We start from the raw sequence: 14,714 nt of genomic DNA, 5'->3' as shown, positions 1-14,714 counted from the left end.
TGATGAGAGAGGGAAAGAGAGAGAGAGAGAGATTCCCCAGACCTTCTCCTGAAGATTCGTGCTTAGAAGTTCTGGTGAAAGCCTTAGGATTCTTGCTTTTAACCAGTACCCAGGAAATGCTTATGATCATATGCCTGATAAACATCATTTTAGTTCAGAAATCCCAAAATCTCATAGACTGTGAGCTCACAACATGTTTTTCAAAAATTTGAATTGAAAAACTGATGATACATACTCAGTATCAGAGTCCTGCCCCTTGCTAGGATTATTACTCTGGGTCTCACCCCTTTAAGACACCTATCTCATATATGAAGGCATCTGAGTTTGTGAACTCTGCTTTAGCTGCTATCTATATATCTGTGTCTCTCCTCCTGCATAAATATTTAATTGCTGAGAATAAATACAATGAAAATTGTATTTAGTGCTCTATTTTAATTCACCCTGCATTTAGGAAGGGTTTTGTGGAGTTTTTTTTTGGGGGGGTGGGTATCTTAGAGTATGGCCCTTATAGAGCATTCTCTGGCAAACCAAGTGAGTCTTTGGGGTACAGGGACGACAGGTAGACAGGCACAGGATTCTAATGCACGGTGATTCAGGGCTAGAGCAAGCTGAGTTTTAGATCTGTGACTTTAAGCCCCTCTGTCTTGAATCATCAGGCACTGTTCTCTGAAGGCTAAGACTACAGAGCAGGTATGCTGAAGCCATTAGCATCCTAAAGAGACAATGTGCTCCGATGCATTCATTTGGAGTACTTATGCTCAGAAAAAAGGTTCTTGCACTACTTCTCAACTCTAGTGCAGAGACTAGATAATCTCCTCATCCCACAAAAAGCTCAGAGGATTGACTTTGGTTTTACCGACCATCTTTTCTACAAGAGTTGGAAGATCAATGTTCTAGTTAGTAAACTTGTGGAACACATTACACCAGAAGCAGAACAGCTTCTGGAATTTTCAATTCCCAGACCATGCACCCCCAAAAAAGGGGGGGATTTATTAAGTTGTAAATATACAGTTCTAAGGCCATGAAAATGTCTAAATTAAGGCACCAGCAAGAGGTTACCTTCACTCAAGAAAGGCCATGAAGTTCTGGGTTTTTCTCTCTCAGCTGGAAGGGCACATGGCTATGTCTGCTAGCTTTCTCTTCTGACTACTTGTTTCATGGATCTCCCCTGGGGGCATTTTCCTTCTTCATCTCCAAAGGTCTCTGGCTGTATGAGCTCTGTCAGTTCTGATGGTTTTATGGCTTTTTCCAAAATGGTTACTTCTTGAAGGGCTCCAGTAAGCAACTCCACCTTGAACAGTTGGAGACATATCTCCATGGAAACCACCTAATCAAAAGTTACCATCCACAGGGTCATGCAACAGTGGCACAGTGACAGAATCTCGCCTGCCATGCGGAGACCCAAGTCCGATTCCCGCAGCCTGCCCATGCTAAAATGAAAAAAAGAAAAAAGTAGCCACCTACAATTGAGTGGGTCACATCTCCATGGAAACAATAAAAAGATCTCAACCAGCAATACTGAATGAGGACTAAAGGACATGGCTTTTCTGGGGTACATAATAGCTTCAAACTAGCATAATCAAGCTCTCTTTTTTTTCTCACTGTAACAATGCTATTTTATAGTATCCAGAAAAGCATGGCAAAAAAGAAGGAAAGTGTGCTCACTTGAGTAGGAACATGTTGCAACTGGTCTATTTACATATGTATATGAGAGATTGTTAATTCAGAAGAAAGTTTGAACTGAAGCATGAGAGTTTTAGATGATTAGAGAAAAGTTGTCAGCTGAGAGTAAGTGGCTTCTGATGAGGTTCATATTTCTCCCTTCCCACAACTCTCTAAGGGAAGTGCAAAGAACCCTGGGCTCTGTATGTCTCAGACATTAATCTACCAAGAAGTAGCAAAACAATTGAGAAAATTTACCCTTGAGTTATTTCAACAAACATGACTTGAGAGTTTACTTTGGGCCAAGGCAGTTCTAAGCACTGGGATCCAAAGATAAATAAGTCATTGTCCTCAAAGCTGAAATACACTGGTAAAAAAATTAATTTAAAAAAAACCAATAAGGCAACATAATAAATGTTATATATCATAGATAAATGTAAGGTGATTTGGGGCACAGGAAATAACTTTTAGCTTTTGCCTGACAGTAAGAGCAGGAAAGTCTTCAGCAAGAACTGAAAACAGGTACCACTTGGGTTAAATCTTGATCACTGATTAAAAGCTCATAGGGTAAATGAGCTGGGGCAGGACATGCTAGGTAGGGCTAATAGCATGTGCACGGAGGTTTGGGAAAGTATGGTGTGGTCGGGTTTAGCTAGGACTTGGGTCAGGAGTGGTGAAATGGGTGAAGGGAATTCAGATAAGTAGCTGGACCAGTGGGCAGACATTGTATGAAGAAGGGCTCATAAACTAAGCCATTACCTTCATCAGGACAGCCTTCCATATAGGCATATATATGATTGGTAAAAGGGATACAAACCTAGGCATTAGGCTTTGTCCAAGATCTAGGAGTCATCCTGAAGAATCAGTCATAGGTGTGTCCTTAAGAAGCCACTAGGGGAGCACCAGAAATGTGATCTCTGGAGCAAGATGCCCCTCCTAAAACCAAAAATAAATACATAACTTATGCATTGAAAACAAAAGCAAGGCTTTCAGGTAAATATGGCAAATTGATCATGTGTTTTTATAGCCTCTCTCTTCAGAATTCCCACTAAAATATCTCTGTAAAAGGATTTTTAAAAAGAGTATAAGTCTGCAAAGGCCAAGAGAGCAGTAGAGAAGGCAATAGCAATGGTGGTAGGTTGATTTATGTACCCCCCAAAACACATGTCCCTAATCTTAATCACATTCCTGTATTTATGAACACAATGTAAATAGGACCTTTTGAAGATGTTATTTTTAGATAAGGTGTGGCCAAGTGAATCAGGATGGGCCTTAATCTGGAATACTGGATTCTTTTATAAGCAGAAGAAATTCAGACATAGAGGGAGAAAACCATAGAGAAGAGCCAGAAGCTAGAAGTCAATTCAACCCAGGAGAGAATGAAGAGGACATTTCCACATGAAGGGAAAGCCAAGGAACCCAAGGATTGCTGACCAGCCAGAACACTGCTGGTCCCAGGAGGAAGCAATCCTTCTAGCCTCCAAAGTAATGAGCCAATAAATTCCTGTTGTTTAAGCCAATCCATTATGTGATATTTGTCTTTATTGCCAGGAAACTAAGATAAAAGGGTGCTTTATTTCTGGTAAAGCGGATTGGAAAACATGACTTTAAATCACTGGCCTCCATGGGCGTCTTAACATCAACTCAGCAAATATTCTTACTCACTCCATGACAGGTTGAGCTGGAAACCACAGGCCACCCCTTTCAGGGAAAAGCCTTCCCAGTAAACTTTTCAAATGCCCAGGGCAGGTGCAAATGCAGTTCTGGTGCAGGCCAGCAGATTCAAGAGAGAACTCAGATGGTCTGAATGGAGCAATTTTCATGTCATTTGCCCTCCCTTAGGAAGCAACAGGTGAGGGGACAGGAGAGATGCCAGGAGTGTCACTTTAGTGGAAGCTCCTAAGGCAAAAGAAGGGGAGGTCAGGCCAATCACTCCCCTGTTAAGGCTGGTGAACCATCTAAAAAAGTGATCACACAGAAGGAATTCACCCAGCCCAGGTCCTGGACTAAAGTGAAATTAGACCCACCTCACAAAAGTTGTGGTTTATATTTTCAGATATCACTTGACCAATAGTAGCTTGCTTTTTCTCCCATAAAGTTTTATTCTGTCAAATAAGAACATGTTAGAATAGCTACCATTCTCCTATCACCATCATTTGGTGAAGAAAATGACACTTAACCAAAATCACAGAATAAAGGATATTCCTTGAACTGGGTTGAATAGTGCCCCCACCCACCCACCCAAATTCACATCTGCCCAGAACCTCATGATGGGAACTGATTTGGAACTAGGGCCTCTGCAGATGTAATGAACTGAGGTTAAGATGAGGGAGCACAGCCATGTGAAGACAAGGGCAGAGACTGGAGTTATGCTGTGACAAGCCAAGGAGGACCTGGGGCCCTCAGAGCAGAAGAGACAAGGAAGGGTCCTTGTCTAGGGGCTTCAGAAGGAGCATGCCCCTGCCAACACCTTGATTTTGGATTTCTAACCTCCAAACTGAGAGAATAAAATTTCTTTTGTTTTAAGTCACCTGGTTTGTGTTATTTTACTAGAGCAGCCCTCGAAAACTGCTACACTCTTTTAAACTGAACAAATTTAGCTTTATGAAAAAGTTCACTACCCTTATTTGCCAAATTATACTGAGATCCAATGAAATCTTTGTTGTAGTCTGGCTTTTGTAATCTGCTACTCTCAATATAAGGTCACAGGTACACAGATAAGTACAGGATACAAATAATTGTTTAAATATATGAGGAAGCAGGGCTTATAATTACACTGTTACTCAAAGTTATTTACAAAACCTAGATTCATACCAAAGATGTGCAAAGCATCTTCTCTTCCATCAGTGGCTTTCTCAGAAAACAAAATTGTTACTTCTTTAAAAAAAGAAAAGAAAAGTGTGGAGAGCCGCCTCCCGGGTCTGGCCTAGTGGACACGCTGCGGCCTGCTCTAGAGTTCCCCCCGCCCATCGAGTGAGTCAAGATGGCACCCACATCCTGTTTCCGCGTATGACGTACGCGCCCACCAACCCTATCTTCCAATCACCTCTGTATACGTGGCACTAACCTATTGGGTTTGGGCACAGTATATAAGAGGTTACCCGGACAGGGTGGGTGGAGACGACCCATAGGGAGCCGTACCTGACGGCCGCATAGAGGTTGTTCCCCCGCGGGGTATTCTGTCCCGCGCGGAATTTGTAACAGAGCTTGCAAGCTTAGCTCCAGTAAAGGTCTGTGCTCACAACTGCAGCGTGTCTCGAACCCGTGTCTGTCACTTGAGTCGGTTTGTCTGCGTCTGTCTCTCTCTCCCTCCTGTTCCCTCCGCCGGCCGGGGATCAGAAGCTGAGCGAGACGGCGCCGGACAGAAAAGAAACCTGTATATTTGCCACAGTACAAATTCAAATAAAAACTAAAAGCCAATTTTAATCCTGGGCATCAAAATGAACAACATGTATGAAATTCAAAGGGCATGGTTGGCCATAAATTGTCTCCATTATAAAGACAATGTTTTTCCAGTTGGTGGATGCAAGTTTTGACTAGCAGATTTTCAATAAAGTACAGACGCTGAAAATAAAAAGAGAAACAGGGCAAGCAAGGTCCTTCTCAGAAAGCTTATTTGAGAGCCTATACAATTTGGTGTTTATCTTGAATATATTCTCCTCTGACATACCCCATCTCTTCCAGTCTTCCCAACAACAACACCCACCCATCATGTCCTAAAATAAATGAATGTGTGGAGAACAGTCAATTGTAGTTTTATCATTAAGACTATGGACTCCTCTCCAGAATATCAGCACTGTAAAACAACAGGACATAGTGACTGCTCCAAAACAACTTAGTGGAATGGCCCAAAACTAAAGGGCAGTATGCACAGGTGGTTCAGTGGTAGAATGCTCACCTTCCATGCAGGAGACCTGGGTTCGATTCCCAGGACCATGCACCTGAAAAAAAAACACACAATCCTGTCAAAACTAAACAGCAGGGTGCACAGGTAGTTAAGTGGTTAGAATGCCTGCCTTTCATGTGAGAGACCCAGGTTTGATTCTTGGACCATGGACCCCCCCACCCAAAAAGAAAAAACAAAAACACTAAAAGACACATTTTGTAAGATAGAGTTTTATTTTAAATTTACAAACACATATTCAGAATCAATGGTCCTATGTATATATGCTCAACCAATAAATATTGTTAACAAGCATTTGGGGCATTCAAAAATAAACAAGACACACTCCCAGACCTCAAGTAACTCTAGTTAGAAACAACTTTCAGTGCTCCTTCGTGGGTTTTAAGTAGACCCAGTACTAGGCAATCCCATAGGTAGACAGGCATATATTCAAGACATCAACAAAGCAGGGCCACCAATAAAATGGAATTTTAAAAGTTCGACTTTGAGAAAGTTTGTCTAGAGTTCTATTTTCATAAAATCTACAAAATGTTATTTTAATTTTAGCATGTAAATAAATGTTGCATTATGGTGAAAAAATATGATTTTATTTCAGAATCGGTCATGAGGAGCACCATGGGAGAGTTTAGGGAGTCTATATGTACGTGGGCAATTGTGGTTTTTCCTTCTGAGATCTTGCAGCATGTTGAAGAATTAAATCTTTGCTTTAATGAAAATTTATCTAGCATAAGAGTTGGCTATGTATCTATCATGATTGTGAATCATTAACTTCATAGTTGGCTGCTGTCTTCATCCTTCATCTCTACACTGATTTCTAAACAACCACATATTATCTATAACATTTGTGGGTCTTGGATTTCTAACTCTCCAATTTGATGCTAAACAATGGAAGGTCATGACTGTATCTTGTACAGGCCAGTTGTGTGATGTTAGTGTTTCTTGTCTCCTTTTCCCTTTGATGTTACCCACTTTCATAACACATTTAGTTATGAACCATCATATTCACAATCAACCCAGTGATAGGTCAAACGGCCACTTTGGCTTCAACTTTGGCATATTATATGTGATTCCTGTGTTCATCATCATAAGGGAAAGGAACATTGTAGTAGGTAGAATTTTATACCCAAGGACACAAATCCACATTCATTGTAAATAGAACCCTTTAAAGATGTTACTTTTTTCATTATGGTGAAGCCAACTGAGTCAGGGTGAGACTTATTTCGTATTACTAGAGGTCTTATAAGGAGAAGAAACTGAAAGCGAGAAGTCAGAGAAAAGCCAAAGGGAAGAGCCAGAAGTCAGTGGAAACCCAAAGAGCAGACACAAGGACAGAAAGATGGCCATGTGATGGGAGGTAAGCCAAAGAACCAAGTATTGTGGCAAACCAGCACCAGAATGATAGAGACTTCTGGGTGTGGATGTAGAATGGATGGAGTATACATAGATACTGATGTCTGTTCTCATCCCTGAACCAGCTAGGCAAAAATCTCTAGCAGTAGGTCCAGGCATCACAATTCGTTAAACCTCCCAGTCAAGGTTGTGAATCAGTGTTACTGGCGGTTCCTCTATTCCACCCACACTTCCTGTCAAGTTGACTGTTAAGATTAAGGGTGATCACACAAATTATTTTTTTGCTTTATTAAATATGTAACGTATTTACATTGAATCCAACATTCCTGGGAAAATACTAGTGGGAAAGTTACTAAACTTTTTGCATGACATTCACACGCACTGCAAATTGTCTCAGTAGATCTTTTCACTCAAAGAAGTTCTTTCCTGTAATAAAATCTCAACTAACCTCTGTACCACTTTTGTTTTGTCCCCTCTCTCCTAGCACTGTGCATAGCTAAATACTCAACTGGCCAACTGATAAGTTCTTATTGGGCTGCTGGTATTTTTCAATCGTTTTCTCCAATTAAGGTATAACTTCTTGTTCCCTGTGTGTCTCTCTGGTTGTCCCATAAGTGCCTCAACTAGTCTTTTCTTCCCTTATCTGAAACTATGTTTTCTTTATTCATTTGCTCACTTCAGAAGCAAAGAGTATCCAGCAGTGTGCCAACATTTTGGATGACTGAGCTAGCTAAAGAAATGGAGAAGTAAGACGGGGAAACAGCTTGTCTCAGAACTCCCTGTCTCATCCCTGCAGGCCAATTAAATTTAGCACTCAGCATTGATTTTTTTTAAAAGTCAAAGAAGTAGGGAGACCTTCATACTGCATGTAGTGGGCAAAGAAAGAAGTGACACTAATACACACACTCCTCTATATCCCCCATCTTTGCTCCAGGTTCAAGCACCCTTTTTAGGAAACACCTAGATGATGGAGAATGTGATGTTAGTGGCTTCTCTAGAATCTTACTCCCTTCCCTCCACCCCACCCAGGCTGCAACCCAAGGAATGTCAAAAAGGCCAGTTGGGTCTCCCAGCATTGCTCAAACAAGAAGGATGCACTGATTAGTGCTGCTTCTTGACCTGGGGCTCTATTTTTATAGGGCTTCTTCTCCCTGCTGTTTGTCAGAAGCAAGACTCCACTAGTCTACAAGCTCCAGATTGTTACATCGAAAGTGAAGTGCTTATTTTTCATTGCTTATCTGTGGTGGGCTGAATTATGTACCCAGTTTGGACAGATTCTTGGTTGTTCTAGTTTGCAAACTGCCAGAATATGAAATACCAGAAACAGAACAGCTTTTAATAAGAGGAATTTATTAAGTTGCAACTTATAGTTCTAAGGCTGTGATAATGTCCAAATTAAAGCAAGTCTATAGGATTGTTCAATCTAAGGCATCCCAGGAAAGATATCTTGTTTCAGGAAGGCCGATGACATTTAGAGTTTCTCTCTCAACTGGAAAGGCACATGAAGAACATAGTGGCATCTGCTAGCCTTCTCTCCAGGCTTCTTGTTTCATGAAGCTCCCACAGGAGCGTTTTCCTTCTTCACCTCCAAAGGTCTCTGGCTGTATGGGCTCTTCAGCTTTTTCCAAAACGGTTCCCTCTTAAAGGGTTCCAGTAAGCAACCCCACCTTGAATGGATGGAGACAGTTCCATGGAAACCATCTAATCAAAAGTTACCACTCACAACTGGGTGTGTCACATCTCCATGGAAACAATCAAAAGCTTCCACCCAGTGATACTGAATGAGGATTAAAGAACTTGGCTTTTCTGGGGTACACGAGATTCAAGCAGGCACATTGGTCTTGGCCCACATTCTGGTGGATGTGGATCCACTGTAAAGAAGATCTCCTCAAGATGTTACTTCAGTTAAGGTGTGGCCTAACTGAATTGGGTTTGGCTTTAATCTGGATAACTGGAGTCTTTTATAGGCAGAATGAAATTCAGACTGAGAGTAAGAGAGAAGTCCCAGAGAGCAGCCAGAAGCTGGAAGGCAACAGAACCTGGAGGAGAAAGAAGAAGACATCTCCATTTGCATTGCCATATGACAGAAAAGCCAGGGAAACTTAAGGATTGCCAGCAGCCAGCCACAAAATGCCACAAGCCAAGGAAGAAAGCCTCAAAACCACGAGCCAATAAATTCCTGTTAAGTGAATCCACTGTGTGTTATCTGCTTTAGCAGCTGAGAAACTAAAAAAAATTATTCCTGACATCTGCTTGTTAAAAGCAGTTTATTATCTCAGCTGCTTTATATTGTTTAGGCAGATAACACTGAGTAATATTAGAAATTAAGGCATTCTTACTGCCATGTTTTGGGGATAATTTTTTGTTCATTATTGTAACCCAAAACAATTTGACACCTTCTCTCCTTCCCATGCCTTTCAAACTAAGCTAATCATGGATAGATCTGAGAAGTCCTTTATCTAGACATATGCCAGGCACAAAGAAACATCAGTAAACAAGAGAGACACAGTTCTATTATCACAGAGTCTAGAAACCAGAAGTCTCCTGGCCTCTAATTCTTCTTTGCCCTTCACATCACTCATGGCTGAGTTTCCTGAGCCTACTGCCCAGACCCACACCCCTCTGTCCACTGTCCTTGCCTCAGATTATGCCTTGTCATCTCCAGTCTGGACAATGGCAACAATCTCTTTTCTGATCCTACTGGTTATGCCTGGATGGGATATAGAGGAAATGGAAGCTGAGACAGTGTAGGATTCACAAAATCCATAGGAGGCTTTTAAAAATGGAATTTATTAAGGTATAAGTTACAATTCTAAGGCCATAAAAATGTCTAAACTACAGCATCCAGAGAAAGATGCCTTGACTCAAGAAAGGCTGATGTCTGTCACATGGGAAGGCATGCAGCTGGCATCTGCTGGTCCTTTTTCCTGGTTCTGTTGTGTTCAGCTTCTGATGTCAGTGGTGGCCTCTTTAAGCATCTTTGGGCCTTCACTTAGCAACTCTAGAACACAATTCTGGGTTCTGGTTTGCTTCTTGGTACCTCATGGGAAGACACATGGCAACATGTGCTGGGCTCAGCATCTCCAAACATCTGTGTCTAGGTATCTGCTCTCTCTGTAGGCACTCTAAGCATCTCCAAATGTCTGTGTCTCTGTTGGCTCTGAGGCAACTGTTCTTCAAGTGTCTGAGCCTTCTACAAAATGTTTCCCCTTTTAGAGGACTCCTGTAAACTAATTAAGACCCACCTTGAATGGGCAGAGCCACACCTCTACCTAATCAAAAGGTCTCATCCACAGTTGTGTGTGTCACATCTCCATAGAAACAATTCAATCAAAGTTTCCACCCTAAACAATAGGGCTTCCCCCACAAGATTGGATTAGGAAAAAAATCCATGGCTTTTCTGGGTTATATAACAATTTCAAACCAACACAGATACCCTCTGAAAATGTAATTACAGTCAGGGGGCAGAGTCAGATTCCAAAAGATTTAATAAGTAAGGAGTGGTACAAAAACTAGAGTCCATAAGATAGTAAAGCATAAAGGAGAGAAACGACAACTATTTTACAGGCACATTTCTCAACTTATGGGGATATTGCTGCATCCCTGAAATATAATGGAGTAGAACTCCTCTCTCTTTTTTTTTTTTTTTTTTTTTTTTTTTAGCATGGGCAGGCACTGGGAAATGAACTCGAGTCTCCAGCATGGCAGGCAAGAACTCTGCCTGCTGAGCCACCATGACCCACTCTTCATGTGGTCTCTTAAACACAAAATAAAACCCAGCTGTCTTTCCTTGTGCCATCTTTATGTGGAATTCTTCTGTGCTGTCCACTATTTTAGGTTGCCAACCTAGTCCCCATAAACTTGGAAAGTAGGCAAATGTTAATCTGTGTGATTCCTCTACATCCAAGACAAGCCTATTTACACTTACTTTGGCACGATTTAGTGTGCACTATTCCTGTTTGGTTTCTTAAACCTAGAGTGAATAAGAACATAGAGCTGGTATAGTTTCATCATCGAGTCAGCTTTTGAAAGATGTTTGTTGGTTGCAATCAGGATTATCATCTGACTACCTCTTTCATCATAAAGACACACATCAAAAATTTCATTTGGGTACATAGGATACCATAGGACTAGATAGGGAATGAGGATTAATAAGTGACTTATTAAATGATTCCTTTGGTTGTTGAAGTCTTGCTCTATAGTCAAACCTGTAACTCTAAAATCAGTTGATGGAAAAGGCATAGAGAAAACTGTATTTCCCAATGAGAAAAAGAAACAATTTGAGGTTCAGAACCTCATAAAATGACGGCACACACTGGTGCTTAGGGCCTGTTGTCTGGTTTCCAGAAGCTCACAACTCCAACCTGAAGAACTCGAGCGACTAGATGCTTCTGACTTTTTTATAAGTTTAGAATGATTCTGACTGATAAATGCTTTAGAAGTATTAACTCGAATCAGAAAGATAAATCAAACATTTTTAGCATTGATGTTCACATAATGAATCTGGTCCTCAGATCTCAAAGCCCAAAATTATCAGTTGGGATGAAATTCTTCAACAGAAAGGAAGAGCTTACACACCTCTATTCAACATTCTTAGCCATTCAGAACAAAGCAGAGGCAGGAGATGAAGTGATTATCCTGTTCTTCAATAGCAAAAACTGTTATCTCAAAGCCCCCACACTAAAATTTCTGGCATTTTGCTGCCTTAGCTTGCAGGATTAATTTTACACACAAATCTAATAAGTTTGGTAATTAGGCTTTCGAGCCCACTAAAGTTAATAAAAGCACCTTAAAAGAGGTGCAGTTCTTATTTCAGTCTTTTTTGGCAGTTATCTCTCAATGTGAGATGACTTTCCCACCTGTCTCCCAGCTAAGGATTAGCTGCCATTGGAATGGGTCACTGGATAATACCTATACATGAGTGGGGAAAGCAATTTATGGCACAGGATATTGACTCAAATGGGAGTTGGCTGGGAGTTTGACAATGGGAAAGTTTTGAGGGAACTGTGACTAAGAGGGAAGAAGAGGAGATACATGAAGTGTAGGGAGCCAGACATCTCAAAACTTTCCTGAAAACAACTAAAACGAGATTTGTCTCATTTTAGGGGTACTTAACATAATTAAGGAATATATAGGAATAAACATTTTTAAAGGGCAAATAGTCTCCCTTCTGTGTGACTGGCCAGAAGAAGCGATTGTGCACCAGTCACCAAATGCCTCAAGCCTGCTCCCTCTCATCTCCCCATTCTTTCCCCACGGAGCCAGAGCTGTCAGTGCTATCCTTGATATTTATTTGGGAGGCCACCACTTTTTGTTGTACCTGTTAAGTTTTGCAAACTTTCCATAATCAAGTAAAAAAATTAAAGCTCCCAAAGATAAATTAATTCTTCCCAGAATCAGTTAAGTAGGAAAACTCCACATATACTTCTTAGACACCCACTATTTGCAGACATTGTTCAGTGCTAGAGAAGATACAAAGACATGTAGAGCACAGCTTCTGCCTTCAAGGATTTCACCGCTTAGTGGAAAAGATGAATCAGACTCAAAAAAGACTTTGGTGTTACGAACCTAAGCAACTATGGGGATTAAAAGAAACAAGAAGACTATAAGTAGGGAAGTTTGGATGTCAACTTGGCCAGGTGAAGGTGCCTAGTTCTGTTGCTGTGGACATGAGCCAATGATTCATAAACCTCATCTGTTGTTGATTACATCTGCAGTTGGCTAGGAGGCATGCCTGCTGCAATGAATGATGTTTGATTTAACTGGCTGGAAGCTTAAATGAGAGAGTTCAACGTAGCACAGCCCAAGAGGCTCAGTATACCTCATCTCAGCACTCGCAGCTCAGCCCAGGCCTTTGGAGATGCAGAAAGAAATCACCCCAGGTAAAGTTGTTGGAACCCAAAGGTCTGGAAAGAAGGTCAGCAGAGATTTCCCTGTGCCTTCCTGTGTAAGAAAGAACCTCAGTTGAAAGTCAGCTACCTTTCCTCTGAAGAACTATACACTTTTAACTACATAAACCCCTTTTATTAAAGCCAATCCATCTCTGGTGTGTTGTATTCCAGCAGCTAGCAAACTAGAACAGTAGGATTAGTTTGAGAAGGAAGATATTGATGTCCTGGATTTTGAGCCTAAGAAAGGGGTTAGGGATAGAACTATAGACATGGGAGTTATGTTGGATACATTGTCTGCCCCTCCAGATCCACTCCCCATCCTGCTATTTGCTTCAGAAGGCTGACTTATACAGACTATGAGACCATAAACATTGGCCACACTATTTTCTGTCTTCCTTTCAGATACTACCAGCAGAATACTGGAGGCATGTAGGAGAGTGAAGTCAAGGAATTTATACCCCTTGTCTGGCCACATCCCTCACAGAAGGTCACTGCCCCTCACTCTACATCTCCCTTTCTTTCTAGGTTCTAGTACCATCTCTCTGTCTCCTGTCCCTTTGGGTTTGGGAGCTGTGGTGGTTTGGACTTGTATGAACCACAGAAACTCATGTTCTTCAAGCTAATCCATTCCTGTGGGTGTAAACCTATTTTAAATAGGACCTTTTGGTGAGCTGAATTCAGTTAAGGCATGGCCCAAGGTAGCTCTTAGTCATCTTATTCAAGTCCTTTAAAAAGAGAATGAAATTCAGACAAAGGAGAAAAAACTATGGAAGCAAGAAGCTGGAAGCAACGAAAGCCAGAAAAAGAGGGAAAGACCAGCAGATTTCACCATGGGCCTTGCTAGCAGCCAGTCTCTGGGAGGAAAGCATTGCATTCATAGTGCCTTGATTTGGACGTTCGTCTCAGCCTCAAAACTATAAGCTAATACATCCCATTGTTAAGCCAACCCATTTCATGGTATCTGCTTTCAGCAGCCTAGAAAACTAAAATAGGGGTTATAGCTCTACTCGTACTGGCCTCATATTCCTGCACCATCCCTTGAGGTTCCACTACCTCCCACCCACCCTTATGTAATAAATCCTTCTGCAAATAAACTTTCCTAGAATTATACTTACTTAAGTCTTCAGTTTCCTGTTGAGACTCTGACAGAATGAAGACTCTCTAAATAAATAATACCTGTCACCTGAAAACAGGAGTACTCAGAGAAATCATCAAAGAAAAGACCATTCAGAAACCCTTTGTACTTATAAGGAAAAAGAAACCAAAATAAAGGTAACTAACTGTGAGAGAGAAAAGGAAACTGGATGGAAAGTTAAAAGGCCAGTCCTCATCCTGGCCCAGACATGAAAAAATATGTGATGATAAGAGTCATAAGAAGGCAAGCAAAGGTGAGGGTGTCTATTTTGAGGCTGAATATGTGGGTCTGCATCTTTCCCAATCATACCTCCTCTACCTTCTTCTACGTGAGTGCTGAGCAGACTTAGTAGCTGAGTGTGACCCTCCCATCAGCCATCAGCCAAAGCCAGTCACCACCTACACACCAGGCACCAAACATCCTCGCATCTCGCCATCCTACCCTCCTATAGTTACCAGGACTCTTCATTTGGTTTGAAAGTCTTATTCCCCAAGCTGCTGTGAGTGCTACCATCTGACAGCTTTCATCTGGCAGCCCACTTTGGAATTTTCTAGACAATCACCATTATCTAGACTGCTAGACTAGTTTAGAGAATACTTCGATGTTCTATGGAATGATTCTGTCTACTAATTGATTTGTCAATCTAAACGCATGGGATTTAGCAAATAGCAGCTGATGCCTCAAAGTTATGTTAAAACACTCATTTGTCGATTGTTAATCTTTACAACAGCTTCCATTAACTAGAAATGTTAAAAGATTCATTTATGGAATA

At 41.2% G+C, this 14,714-nt stretch overlaps 1 long non-coding RNA gene across 1 annotated transcript in view; it reads right to left on the bottom strand.

The window, feature by feature from the left end:
* LOC143682838 (uncharacterized) overlaps positions 1-14,481 on the bottom strand; it is a 35,258-nt gene extending 20,777 nt beyond the window's left edge. Inside the window, exons 1-2 of the long non-coding RNA XR_013175314.1 lie at positions 14,398-14,481; positions 5,561-5,603 (exon numbers count right to left, since the gene is read on the bottom strand). This is a non-coding gene — a long non-coding RNA (uncharacterized LOC143682838). The remainder of the gene's footprint in view (positions 1-5,560; positions 5,604-14,397) is intronic.
* Positions 14,482-14,714: the final 233 nt, after the last annotated feature.

This window comes from Tamandua tetradactyla, chromosome 5 (assembly GCF_023851605.1).
Source record: "Tamandua tetradactyla isolate mTamTet1 chromosome 5, mTamTet1.pri, whole genome shotgun sequence".
Taxonomy (NCBI): Eukaryota; Metazoa; Chordata; class Mammalia; order Pilosa; family Myrmecophagidae; genus Tamandua; species Tamandua tetradactyla.
Note: the sequence above shows the minus strand (reverse complement) of the source record. Positions and strands in the feature narration are given on the sequence as shown.